The sequence below is a fragment of the Phascolarctos cinereus genome, unplaced genomic scaffold (assembly GCF_003287225.1).
Source record: "Phascolarctos cinereus isolate Bilbo 61053 unplaced genomic scaffold, phaCin_HiC Scaffold_4;HRSCAF=312, whole genome shotgun sequence".
NCBI lineage: Eukaryota > Metazoa > Chordata > Mammalia > Diprotodontia > Phascolarctidae > Phascolarctos > Phascolarctos cinereus.
This window is the reverse complement of record NW_027555847.1, coordinates 158,971,208-158,985,429: the sequence shown is the minus strand read 5'-3', so window position 1 is coordinate 158,985,429 and position 14,222 is coordinate 158,971,208.

The following is a 14,222-nucleotide window of genomic DNA, read 5'->3' as shown; positions in this document are numbered from 1 at the left end:
TGCCCAAATGCCCTCCGGGGTCAGGAAACCAGGCAGGCCATTCTACCAGAATATAGACCTCACCTTTGCCACCCCAATTATCCCGGGTTCTGGTCTAGAACCAATTAAGTCAGTTCTACAGTTTCCATGAGATTCAATAAACATTTAAGTGCCTGTTTTGTATAGAGCACCAGGTTAGGCCTAGGGGAGATGCAAAGTTTAAACAAGTTAAGATCCCTGTTTTCCTGAAGCTTATAGCTTATAGTACTAGAGCTAAGACAAATACAAAGATGACTATAACACACGATAACATAGGTGCAAGACTATGTATTATGGATAAGAAATGACAAACAAGAGATGTCAGGGAAACCTGAGAAGACTTGCATGGACTGATGTAAAAGGAAGTGAGAAGAATCAGGAGAACACTTTATACTAAAGAACAATAAAATTATAAAGAAAAACAACTTTGAAACACTTAAGAATTCTGATCAGTACAGTGACCATAACTCACAAAGACCGATGAGAAAGCTTGCTGCTCACCTCCTGACAGAGGAGTAATAGATTCTAGATGCAGAATGAGATGCACATCTTTGGACTTGGAAAATGTATGGATTTGTTTTGCAAATGTATGGATTTGCTTTGTTTGACCACCCTTATTTGTTACAAGGATTGTATTTTTCTTGGGGCAGGTGTAGTTCAAGAGTAGAGGGAAGGTAGTTAATTAGCAATAGGGTTGCTAAATGAAGAGAAAAAAGGATACTGAAGCATTTTTAATGCACAAAATAAAACTAAAGGAAGAAACACAGACAAGCAGGAAAACTTTGAAAATATGTTGTTGAATTTATTTATGTTTTTTTTTAAACCAAGCTATAAGGTCAGGCATGAGAGCACATGCCAATAATCCCTGCTACCAGAGATGCTGAGACTGGAGGATTTCTTGAGCTCAGGAGTTCTGAGATGCAGTGAGCTATACCAATTAGGTGTCAGCATTAAGTTCAGCTTCTATGTGGTGAGCCATCAGGAGTGGGGGCCATTAGATTGCCTAGGGAGGAGCAAGCCAGCCTAGATCAGAAAAAGAATTGGCCAAAGGTCCTGTGCTAATTAGTGGTGGGATCAGACCCACGAGTAACCCCTGCACTTCCAGTCTGGGCAAGATGGGGAGACCCAGTCTTTCCAAAAAAATGAATAAATGAATGAATGGATGAATGGATAAATGATTGAATGAATGATAAATAAATGAATGTGTAAATAGATAAATGAATGAATGAATATAAAGAACCACCTCTAAGTTCTCTTTCTACTTAAGATTCTATGATTTGATAATATCATGGGAGATTTTGTCATACATTGCTAAAAATCTAAATACCCTCCCTTGATCCAGACACTTTGCTTCTGAAGCCACTTTTTGTGCATGCAATGAGGGAGGTTAATACAAGCTCCTAGTTAAGTCTAAGGCAATTGGTTTCAGGTTCCCTTTTGACCTTCCCTTCTTTGCGTGGTCCACTCCTTTATAGCACACATTCTCATAATGCACCAAAAATCAGCTTATCTTTATCTGGAGACAAAAGCCCTTATAAAAGTACAGACAACAAATTAAAAAAAAAAGATTTAAATATAGTGGGAAAACTTCAGAGGGTAATGATGCCAATTGGACAGGCAAGGATAGTTTCTGTCTCCTATAATCCTTCAGTCCCTTCTTTCACCTTGGAAAAACTATATTTCTCATCAGCTCCCTTGCCAATAAGGAGCTACACTTCTTGGGAAGCCAACTATGACTGAGACAACTCTTGGCCACCACACCCCAGTCTCAGCTCATAGTGAGTTTGCAAGCAACTAAAATTCCTATTTTTGTTGTTGTTCAGTCATGTCTGACTCTTTGTGGTCCCATTTGGGGTTTTCTTGGCAAAACACTGGAATAGTTTGCCTTTTCCTTCTCCAGCTCATTTTACAGATGAAGCAAGCAAGGTTAAATGACTTGCCCAGGGTCCCACAGCTAGTAAGTGGCTGAGGCCGGATTTGAACTCAGGAAGCCGAGTCTTCCTGACTCCAGGCCCAGTGCTCTATCCACTGAGCCACTTGACTGACCTAAGTCTTTTTTTAATTATCTACCACCCAACCAGTCCCCACAACTTACTTCTACAGTTTATTTCCTGAAGCAAAATATGGAATGACATGTATTGTTTTCACATTTTGTTTCATTAGACTTGAGCCATTATCTTAGCCTATCAAGATTCAGTTCCAGATGATGCTGAAAAAGAATATGAAATTTACAAGGAAATATGAAAAAAAAACCCTAAACAGAGCAAGATCAGTAGAACTTGAATTGTATACATATTGATTACAACTATAGAAAGTCATAGGGATTACTATAGGGGCTAGACCTGTGAAAACCAATGGATCTGGAGTCTGAGGATTTTGGTCGGATCCCATACCTACTACTGCCTTGTAACCATGGCCAAGTCACTGAACCTCTGGGCCCAGTTTCCTCAAATGCAAATTAAGAAGGGTAAGCTTGATGACTTCCAAAGTCTCTTCCAGCTCTAAATCTATGACCTTTTGAAAGTCCAGAATGAGGAAATACACCTTCTAACGGTTGAGGTTGGCATCTTCTCCTTACCTTATAGTTTTATAGTTGTCTAGAGCACTTTAAAAAAAATAGCCCGCTCAGGGTCACACAGCCAATATGTCAGAGATAGGACTTGAACTCAGGTCTTCCTAGTTCCAAGGCCAGCTCTCTATATGCCACATCACAGTGCCATAAAGAGAGAAAATCCGAAGGTGTCAAAATTTCAGAAAGACATGGAAAGGATTTTTTGCTTATTTGGTGTTTGGAAATTCATTTTGTTTTACTTTCTTACATGCTCAGAAGTTTATATAATATTTTATATATGTACTTCTCTGATTATTTTGTTAATAGTTCATAATTTTAAAGATTCAATTCAACATAAATGCTACACGCATTTTTAAGCATCTATGGCATGGCATAGAACCGTTTTAGGCACTAGGTACACAAAAAAATTTTTTTTAGAAAAACCATAACCATTTCCCTCCTGAAGCTTATGGGGAACATAACACATACACAAGTAACTACAAGGCAAAATAATACATGATTTGAGAATAAGGAAGATAAAAACTAAGTGCCATGAAATGTCCAGCATTGACTGGTAGGATCAAGAAAGACTCTTCGCCTTCATCATCTCCCTGAACTGTCTAAACCTTCTCAGAATCAAAGTTGAAAGGGCCTTCCATGGCCATCAGCTCCAACTCATGCCTGAACAAAAATTGCCATTATAATCCCTCTGATGAGTGGTCTTAGCTTTTGAAGATCTCCAGTGAATGGGGAGATAACTCCCCAAGGTACTCCTTCTACTTTTAGATAATTCACATTTTAAGGAAGTTTTTATTCACCGTGAGCTGAAATTTACCTACTTGAGACTTCTATCCATCATTCTTAGTTCTGCCCTCTGGGACCAAACGGAGCAAATTTAATCCCTCTTTAACAGAAAAATCCTTCTAGTACTTCAAAGGCATTATCATGTCATTCTTCCCTCTCCCTCTCCACCCCAAAGTCTTCTCTTCTCCTAAGGAGGCAAACATTTCCAGTTCCTTCAGTTAATCCTCACACAGTATGGACTCAGCCACCTTCACTCTTCTGTTTGCCCTTCTCTGAACACATTATAATTTATTAATGACTTAAAATATGGTGACCAGAATTAAACATAATACTCCCAATATGATCTGACCAGGTGTTGCTGGAACAATACCCTCACCCCTTATCCTATGCAGGCTAAGTTAATTATTCCTTAAAAGGTGCTGAGAAACAATCTGGTACTAACTAAGAAATAGAATGGTGGGTCGGTGGAATAGGTTAGGTACACAATGCGTTGTACATATTTAGTATTTGATAAACCCAAAGATTCAAGCTTTTGGTACAAAAACTCACTATTTGACAAAAACTGATTGGAAAACTGGAAAATAGTATGGTGGAAACTTGGTAAAGACCAACATCTCACACCGTATACTAACATAAGGTCAAAATGGGTACATGATTTAGATATAAAGGGTGATTCCACAAGCAAATTAAAAAGAGCAAGGAATAATTTTCCTCACATCTTTGGATAAGGGAAGAATTTAGGACCAAATGTGATGTAGAAAGCACTATAAAATGGATGAGTTTGATCACACACATTTTAAAAATTTTGCACAAACAAAACCAAATGCACCAAAATTAGAAGGAAAGCAGAAAACCAGGGGGAAATGTTTACAGCAAGTATCTCTGATGAAGGCTTCATTTCTCAAATGCATAGAGAACTTGGTCAAAACAAGAATACAAAGGGGCAGCTAGGTGGCACAGTGGATAGAGCACTGGCCCTGAAGTCAGGATGACCTGAGTTCAAATTCGGCCTCAGACCAAACACTTGGCACTTACTAGCTGTGTGACCCTGGGCAAGCGGCTTAACCCCAATTGCCTAAAAAAAAAAAACCAAGAATACAAGTCATTCCCCAATTGATAAATGGTCAAAGGATGTGAACAGGTAGTTTTCAGATGAAGAAATCAAAGCTATCTATAGTCATATGAAAAAACATCCTAAATAAAAATTGATTACAGAAATGCACATTAAAACAACTCTGAGGCTCCACCTCACACCCATCAGATTGGCTAATATGACCAAAAACAGGAAAATAATAAATGTTGGAGGAGTTGTAGAAAAACTGGGACACTAACGCACTGCTGGTGGAGTTGTGAACTGATCCAACCATTCTGGAGAACAATTTGGAACTATGCCCAAAGGGCTATAAACTATGTCTATTCTTTGATCCAGCAATAATACTTTTAGGTCTGTATCCCAAAGAAATAAAAAAGAGGGAAAGAATCTATTTATACAAAATATTTGTAGCAGCTCTTTTTGTAGTGGCTAAGAATTGGGAATTGAGGGGATGCTCATCATTTGGGGAATGGCTGAATAAGTTGTGGTATATGATTGTAGTGGAACATTATTGTGCTATAAGAAATTATTAGCAGGCTGACATCAGAAAAACTTGGAAAGACTTACATGAATTAATGCAGTATGAAGTAAGCAGAACCAGGAGAACATCATACATAGTAACAGCAATATTATACAATGAACGACTGTGAATGATTTAGCTATTCTTAGTAACACAATGATCTAAGACAATTCCAAAGGACTCATGATGAAAAGTGCTATCCACTTCCAGAGAAAGAAATATTGGCATCTGAATACAAACCAAAGCATACTATTTTTCACTTTCTTTCTTTCTTTTCAGTTTTATAACACAAAATGACTAATACTGAAATGTTTTACATGATTGCACATGTATAACCTATATCAGCTTGTTTACCACATCAGAGAGGAGGGTTGGGAGAGAAGGATAGAATTTGGAACTCAAAACTTTTTAAAATGTTAAAAATTGTTTTTACATGTAATTGGGGGAATGTGTGTGTGTGTATGTGTATATGTGTGTGTGTGTGTGTGTGTATGCATGTATATGTGTATGTATATGTGGTATTGAGACATTCCTATAGACATGGTTGATTCAGGGGATAAGAAAGGGCTAAGGCTATTGATGTCATTTCCTCATTGCCTAAATACTAAAGAGGGCAAGGAGGTGGACAGGGCTCTAGGATACTTGGTCAATAGAGCCCAATGGGAGCTTCAGCTAAAGCAGCTTAAAATCTCAATGGCTATCCTAGTTGAATATCCTCCTCTTGCTATGGCTAAGTAAATCTCCTTTTGTTACCTATTAAATGGAGTGTCTCACGTTGTTCCAATTTCAAACCTAAATTACTAAGGTTCTGAGTCAGACCCAGACAAAATCATCAGCACAAAGGATATCAGGATTATCACCTCCTTATTCCTGGAGATCCTCTCTCTCTCTCTCTCTCTCTCTCTCTCTCTCTCTCTCTCTCTCTCTCTCTCTCTCAGTTTTTAACATTTTTTCAAATTTTGAGTTCCAAATTCTCTCCCTCCCAGGCCTCCCCCACCCATTGTGAAGGCAAGAAATGGGATACCGATTATATATGTGAAATCAGGCAAAACACATTTCCATATTAGCCATGTTGCAAAATAAAAACCAAGAAAAGTAAATCAATCTGCATTCAGATTCCATTAGTTCTTTCTCTGGATATGAATAGAATTTTTCATCATAAGTCTTTCAGAATTGTCTTGGATCATTGTATTGATCAAAATAGCTACGTCATTCACAGATGCTCATTCACAATACTACTGTTACTGTGTACGGTGTTCTCCTGGTTCTACTCACTTTGTTCTGCATCAGTTCATGTAAGTTTCCCCAGATTTTTCTGAAACCATCCTGCTCATACTATCCTATAGCACAATTGTGTTTCATCACATATTATGCCTCTCTTAAAGCAACCAAAGATTATGTTGGCTTTTTTAGCTGCCATAATCTGTCATTAAGCAACCGAGTCATTATATACCAAGGACACTCTCCCCTCAGATATGTATTACAGGATTAAGCATCTAGAACAACAAGGGACCCCAGAGGCCATTCACAGCCTAACCCCTGCATTTTATAGATAAGTAAAATGAGTTTCAGGGAGGTTGTGACTTCCTCAAGGTTATACAGGTAGTAGTCATGGTATAAACAGGATTCAAATTCAGGTCCTCTGATAACAGAGTCAGTATGATTCTTATTGTAGCTAACTATTCTCAGATCTGATCCTTTGTTTCACAGCTGAGGAAACTGAGGCCAGAGATGTCAACTGCTTTGCCTAAAGTTACCCAGCTTGTCAACAGCGAAGCCGGGATTCTTTTCCTTTCAGAGGGTTTGGATTTTACCTATTATTTCTATCTCCTACCTAACCTTCTACTTTTGCATCTGACGGTGAGGGATACCTCATTCATCCCATCAGCAGAAATCAAATTAATAGCTGAAAGCAATATATTCTCCTCCCATTCCCCAGCCAACTGCTGAAATCTAATTGGGTTCCCTTCTATTCACCTTATGCAGGAATGAGAGCTAGTTCACTCCTAAGTGGAAAGGACAACATGTTATGAGAGTAGCTTAAGTTCCAATAAGATCGTGTTTTATACCAAAGGGAAAAAAAGAATCTTTGTGCAACTGATACTTAACTTATACAGCTCCTCTCAGAGCTTAATTATAATGGGAGTTATATAGGCGTATCTTGATAATAAAGAGAGCTTGCATATGCTCATTAAAAATTGGCTACAATGGGGCTGGATGCCTACAGAATCCCAAATTTGGCATCTGAAAAGGCAGCCTGTGCCACCAAAAAAAAACTGAGTAAAGTGCCCTTGAGTCTCCCCCATCCCCTACATTGGGCTGCCAATACATTGTGTTGCTTTGCTGGGAAAGGGAAGGCATCATAACTGTCATACCTAGAATCACAGAACCGTAGAATGTTAGAGTTGGTAGGGGAATTAGAGGTCATTCAATTCAACCTTCTCATCTAATGAACGGGGAAACTGAGACTCAGTGATGAAAGGTGGCTTGTTCAAGGTCCTTCATCTAGGACTCATACACAGGTCTTCTGATGTCAGGTCCAGTACTCTAAAAAAGTAACCTGAAATATGTTACAATACTCTATTTTAGAGGTGGTGCAGTGGATAGAACACCTACCATGGAGTCAAAGAGGACCTGAGTGCAAATGTGACCTCAGATACTAACTGTGTGACCCTGAGAAAGTCACTTAACCCTGTCTGCCTCAGTTCTCTCATCTGTAAAGTGACCCAAAGTAAATGGCAAAACATTCTAGTGTCTTTGCCAAGAAAACCTCATGAGGGGTCGCAAGGAGTCAGACACAACTGAAACAACTCAACAAGAAGAATGTTTAAGAAGCATTTGACATGAAGGGAGCAGCCAACTGTAATGACAGGGAAGATAATTCCACTCAACAACAAACCTTTACTAAGAGCTTACTGAGAGCAGGGCAGAGAGGCAACATGGTATGATGGGCAGGCCATGGAATCAGAGGGATCTGAGTTCAAATGCCACTTCTGACATATGTTAGTTGTGTGTTCATGGCCAAGTTATTTGACCAGTCAGGTCCCCAATGAATTGCCTAAAGTTAAAAGTTACAAATTGTCAATCTGCATCAGTATAATGGCTCTCACCGATAATTTACTACGCTGATGAAATATCAGGCTTCTCCTCCATCTCCCCCTACTTTCCTACCTCCCACCCCCATTTTTGTTGTTGTTCAATGGTTTTTCAGTCATGTCCAACTCTTCGTGGCCCCACTTAGGGTTTTCTTGGCTGAGATACTAGAGTAGTTTGCCATTTCTTTCTTCTCTAGCTCACTTACAGAAGAGGAAACTGAGGCAAACAGGTTTAAGTGAGTTGCCCAGGGTCACCTAGCTAGTAGGTGTCTGAGGCCAGATTTGAACTCAGGAAGATGAGTTTTTCTGACTTCAGGCTTGGTACCCTACTGTACCACCTAGTTGCCCTTCCTAAACCCTACCCCCACCAAAAAAAAAGGAGCAAAACACTGTGCTAAGCAGGTACTTTGGGATACAAAGATAAATACAACATGATCTCTACCCTTAAGGAGCTTATGTTGCTCTAGCAGTGAATTCTCTACCAACAAGCCTATAAAACAAATAGCAAGACTTTCCTTAGAGCAGAATAGTAAAGTGGAAAGGACAGAGACTGAACCTGTGTTTTTACCAGTATAGAGAACTCCCAACTTAGGAAACCCCATTTACCAATGCAGGGCTTTAAACTTCTCTGAAACTTATAGTCTTAGAGAGTTTTCTAAACTGCTGAGACGTTAAATGACTTGATAACACAACTAGTATGTGTTAGAAGCAAGACTTGAAACCTGGTCTTCTTAAGTCCAAGACTTATTCTTTAGCCACTATACCACAAAGAGCAAATTTCATAGTAGCCTTATTCTCTGCCTCTCGTGAATAAAGGAGTATAATAGATCCCACAGATTTCCATGCCAATGGGAAAGGGAACTAGATAATTTATGCCTCTAAAGTTGTATTGAAGCAAGAGCATCTCCCATATCCCAAAATATCCGTCTCCCATCAATTGATGGCACCTCAACCACTGCTCTGCCCAACTTCCACAGCTGTTGTTCATCTCTGCTCACAGAACTGCTATTTGCTGCTTCTCTGATAATCTGCCATTTGTTGCTGGGGCTTCTTCCATAGAAGATGCATTATCATTCCCTTGAGAGATTTCCCAGGAGGCCAACATTCTTGGGGACTAATCAACATATGTTCAGCTTTTTTTTTTTAGGCAACTGGGGTTAAGTGACTTGCCCACGGTCACACAGCTAGTAAGTGTCAAGTGTTTGGTCTGAGGCCAGATTTGAACTCAGGTCCTCCTGACTTCAGGGCCGGTGCTCTATCCACTGTGCCATCTAGCTGCCCCCATTCAGCTATTTTTTAAAGCAGCCCTATAGCCGTGCTTGGCAAGAACACAAAAGAAGCCTTCAGTTAAATGAAAACCCTTTTGCTTTTCCAGCCTGTAAATTCAAGATTAGGAAAGACCAGGACATCACAGGTCATATAAACCTTCCATAGGCAAAAACATCATTTCTGAAGAATTCTGATTCCTGGGAAGTGTAGGACATCTATAATATTGGCCACTTACTGAGTTAGGTAGGCTGTACATAAAAGTCTAGTTATAATATACTTTCTGTCTTTACTCAGAGGATTTAAGAGAGTCCTTCTGGTATAAAGGGATTGAAATGACATTTGGACAAAGTCCGAGCCAGGCATTTGTGGCCCCTGAACAAAGTTTTTATATTATACGCTTTGAGTGTAACTGTCCATCAGAGGATTTCAGTCTTTGCTATGTGTGTGACTTAACTTTGCATAAAATAAATGCCTACAAGCCATGGACCATGGTATTTTCTGTGTTAAAAATATACACATTGAAAGAACTGCCAGGAAATCTGGGAAGCAGTTGGATGAAAAATAGGTTTAGAGCAGCTACTTATTTCTTACGCCACAATACATTTGGAAAGGATAAAGGATCTCAATATAAAAAGCCATACCATAAAAAATTAGAAGAGAATGGAAGGTTATAGCTCTCATAATTATGAGTAGAAGAAAAGCTCATAACCAGACAAGGGAATGAAGAGATCATAAAAGACAAAATTGGCAATCTTATATAAAATCTAAAAGCTTTTGCACAAATAAAATCAAGACAGCTAGAATTAGGAGAAAAGATACAGAATGGGAAAAAATGCTTTGCATCAAAAATCTTTGATGAAAGTCTGGTATATAAAATCCATAGGGAATTGACTAAAAGTGGACAATGTAGATGAACTATTTTCATAAGAAGAAAAAAACTATCAATTACTATCTAAAAATGTTTCAAATCATTAGTAATCAGAAAAATGCAAATTAAAACTACCCTCAGGTACCCCTCTCACACCCATCAAACTAAGACAGATGCTAAATGATAAGAAAACAGTTGGAGGGCTTGTGGAATTATGGGGGACTATAATTAACTAGTGGGGGGAGGAGCTGTAAATTGGTTTTGACTATTTTGGAAAGCATTTTGGAGTTATGAAAGAAAAGTTGTTACATTGTTCATACTCTTTGACCAAGAGATCCAGCTCCTAGAACTTTAGGCCAGGGAAGGGTCAACACTGACAAAAATGCTCACAGCAACAATATTCATGATAATAAAAATCTGTAAACAAAATAACTCTATTAACCAGAGAATGCATGAATATATTGTGATATTTAAAGGTAATAGATTATTACTATGCTGTAAGGGATGCCAAAACTGAAGAATCAAAGAAACATAGGAAGGTTTTACATAAAGTGCTACAGAGTGAATAAAACAGCAAAACATAATATAAATAAAGTCAGCAGTGAGAAACTGTTCTGGTCAGTGTTAGAGCTGCGCTGTTAAAGTAAAAGAGGCATCCCTCCTTTCTGTTAACAACCTACACTCTATTCTGAAAACATATTTTGTAAAGAGGTTTCTTTGGGTATCAGTTAGGAGGCATCTTTTGGCTCAAAATGAAATATATCAATGACATTTTTAGTTTAAAAATCCAAAAAAATGAATTTATAAAGAGACATTGAGAAGTTTGAGTCTTTGCGCCAGTAGATTCATGCTGGTCTTAAGTAGTTTTTAGATAGCTGTTTGGCAAAACCCTCTCATATTCCTCACAGCACCTATTCTAGACCTTTTCTACTTCTCCTCAAGCCTTGATGGGAGAGGGATGAGGAAGATAAGAAGGATGGCTGGGATATGGGCAGCATGGTATGGAACGATGGCAGAAAATTGTGGTGGAGGCCTAGTTCCAGGCAAGGTAATGTGAAAGCTCACCATGAGAGTTCAAGGTGGTTCCAGGGGCAGAGTCCAAGGTGGGAGGGAAGAGCCAGAAGGAGGTGGTGAGGACAATGAAGGTGAAAATGGTAGGCAGAAAGTTATCACCTCTCTTCTTACCTCCTATCTCTTCCTGCCTCCTCCCAGGCCTTGCTCCTTCAACCATCCCTTCTCTTTCTTGCATCTTCGATGCATTCTTTCCTGGTTCTTTCTCCTTTTCCTATCAACACATCATCTTTGCACCGTATATTCTCTTGTTTTTCTGTCTCCTTCTTGTTCTGCCTTGTATTATACTTATCCATATACATGTGGTAGTTCTCCTCTCCTCGCATTAGAATATATGGTCCTTGAGGGTAGGGACTATATTATTTTTCATTTTTGTGCCTCCAACAATGAGCCTTATACATAGTAGCCACCTACCAAACATTTGTTAAGTTAAGTGAAATCCTAATTTATAGATGAAGAAACAGAAGTTTGGTAGTCTCTAAGTTCCTAGCTCTTTCATTCCTAAAATGTGATACCCATAACTAACTGCTATACCCTGGGTATATGACCAGCACTGAGCAGAGTAGAATTATCTTCTTCCTTGCTCTGAATTCTTCCTTGCTAGAATTCTGATCCAGAAGAGCCCCAGATTAACTATTCTCAAATGCTCACCTTTAGGAGCTCTGTGAGGGTGCCTAGGAAGATACATTGAACTGGTAGGGTAATGGCTGCCACATCTCTACCACTTTTAGGATTACAGCTGTTAGGAAGCCTTGGGCCATAATCCTCTGTTATAAATAGGGCACTGGATGTGGAGTCAGGAAGATGGGAGTTCAAATCTCACCTTAGACTCTTACTAGCTGTGTGACCCTGGACAAATCACTTAACCTCTCTCCACCTCAGTTTCTTCATCTGTAAAATAAGAAGGTTGGATTCACTGGCTTGTAAGGTTCCTTTCAGCTCTAAATCTATAATCTTATGATCCTAAAAACTGGTAAAGTCAAATGCATAAATCCCCATCCATCTTCTTGTTCCTTGAGGATATGTATATGAAAGTCAAAAAATGAAAGGCACTAGAAATTTGGCAGTGAGACAGAGGGAATATAACTAGGCTACCACAAACTATACTGGGATATTTGGGGGCAGTGCTCACTGGGCACTGGGGGCACCCCCAGGCCCTAGCTGGAAGTATTTGGCCTGCCTTCTCTCCAGATAATTACATTTTACTCCCCCTATAATTATTTGGGGGGCTCGCTGGAACAAAACTCTGCATACTTAGGAACAAATATAAATAACTAGGTTCTAACATAGTTAAAAATACTCACATCTAATATATCAATACTTCAAGGATATATGAAATCATTAATATGGGATACTTACTAGTGATATCTTGGGGAAATGAAGGGGTCGTACCAGATGACCTCTATGTTCTTTTCCAACTCCAGGACTATGATCCTGCGATCCCTGCACCAACACAGATCTCAACATGTCTATCTCTTGGTAAATAAGTCTCACACAGTTGTCTGAGGCTCAGAGAGGTTATATAACTTGCCTAGGATCACCCAGCTAATAACAGTGGCAATATTTGAACCCAGGTCCTCCTCACTCCAGGTCCAGCTCTCTACTCACCACTCTGGCTGCCTCTCACCACATCTTGACTACATTAGCATGTGCCAGAACTGGGTTTCAAACCCACATTGTCCAGCTCCAAACCCAGTATTCTCTCTACCATGTTGACTCTGTAATGACAGCTAATATAGCCTTAAAGGTCTGGAAAGGGCTTACACAGTATCTCAATTGAGCTTTGAATTCCATACCCTCCCCCATCCCCTGATGTTCCAGTCTATCATTCAGCTGAGTGAGTACATCCACCAGATCTGTCAGATTGTCTGGGGCAGAATGTCCTGCTAAGCATTCTGGGAGCTCCTCTCTCAAGCTGATCTTAAAGATTTCCTCTCAATCACAAATGGCCTTCAACTGGCAATAATCTTTCAATATTCAAGTAGAGACTTTTCACCTTGCCTACTGCTTAGCATGGAAGCTACAGCATCTTGTGTTTTATAAGGGTAACCAAGCTACCCAATACTCAACTGCAAAAGGTTAGTAGTTCCCCTCAACAACAGGCTCTCATCCTCTACCAAGTGAATCACCCAGTCAAGGGTAACTCCCCCCAGCATGACATAAACGAAGGAGCACTGGATTTGGAGGACCCAGATTCAAATTCGGCTCTGCTGTTCAATAACTGTGTAATTTTAGAAAAGTCATTTTTTTCTCTCTGAGTCAGATTTTCTGATCTGTTAAATGAGGGGATTTGGACTATATGTCTTCTAAGAAAGCATTTCCTGATCCTCATAGCTACTAGTGTCTTCCCCTCAAAAATTACATTTCTAATGTATACATATCTGCTTGTGTGTGTTTATGTGTGCGTCCCTATATAATATACATGTTATACATACATACATACTTGACCTATATAAGGGCAAGAAATCCAAGTGAAGGTTAACAAGGAGAGAGGTGAGTCTCAGTGTGTATAGCACAGAAAAGAGGACACAGGTGCAGGGTGCTTAGAGGATCAGACTGAGGACATCGAGTGTTTTCCCAAGATTGAGTCAAGAAACAACAGGCTATACAAGAAAGGCAGAGGGGAGGTGGCAGCTATACAGAAGATGCTTGTTTGCCCAAGGATTGCTAGGAGCAATCTGCTTTTCAAGTCTACTTTCCCCACTCTTCGCTGGTGAGACTCATCTGGCCCTGATACCCAGGACTTTGTAAAAGAAAGGAAAGCAGCTTTAGGAAAAATGGCTTCTGAAAGACAAAATTTACCATTCAAAGAAACCTCATGTGTAATACTTTAAATAATTAAGAAACAAAAAAGAACAGGAAGAGTCAGAACTGTCTCCTCAGCACTTAGCACAGTACCTTGACGTATAGTGGGAACATAATAAATGTTTATT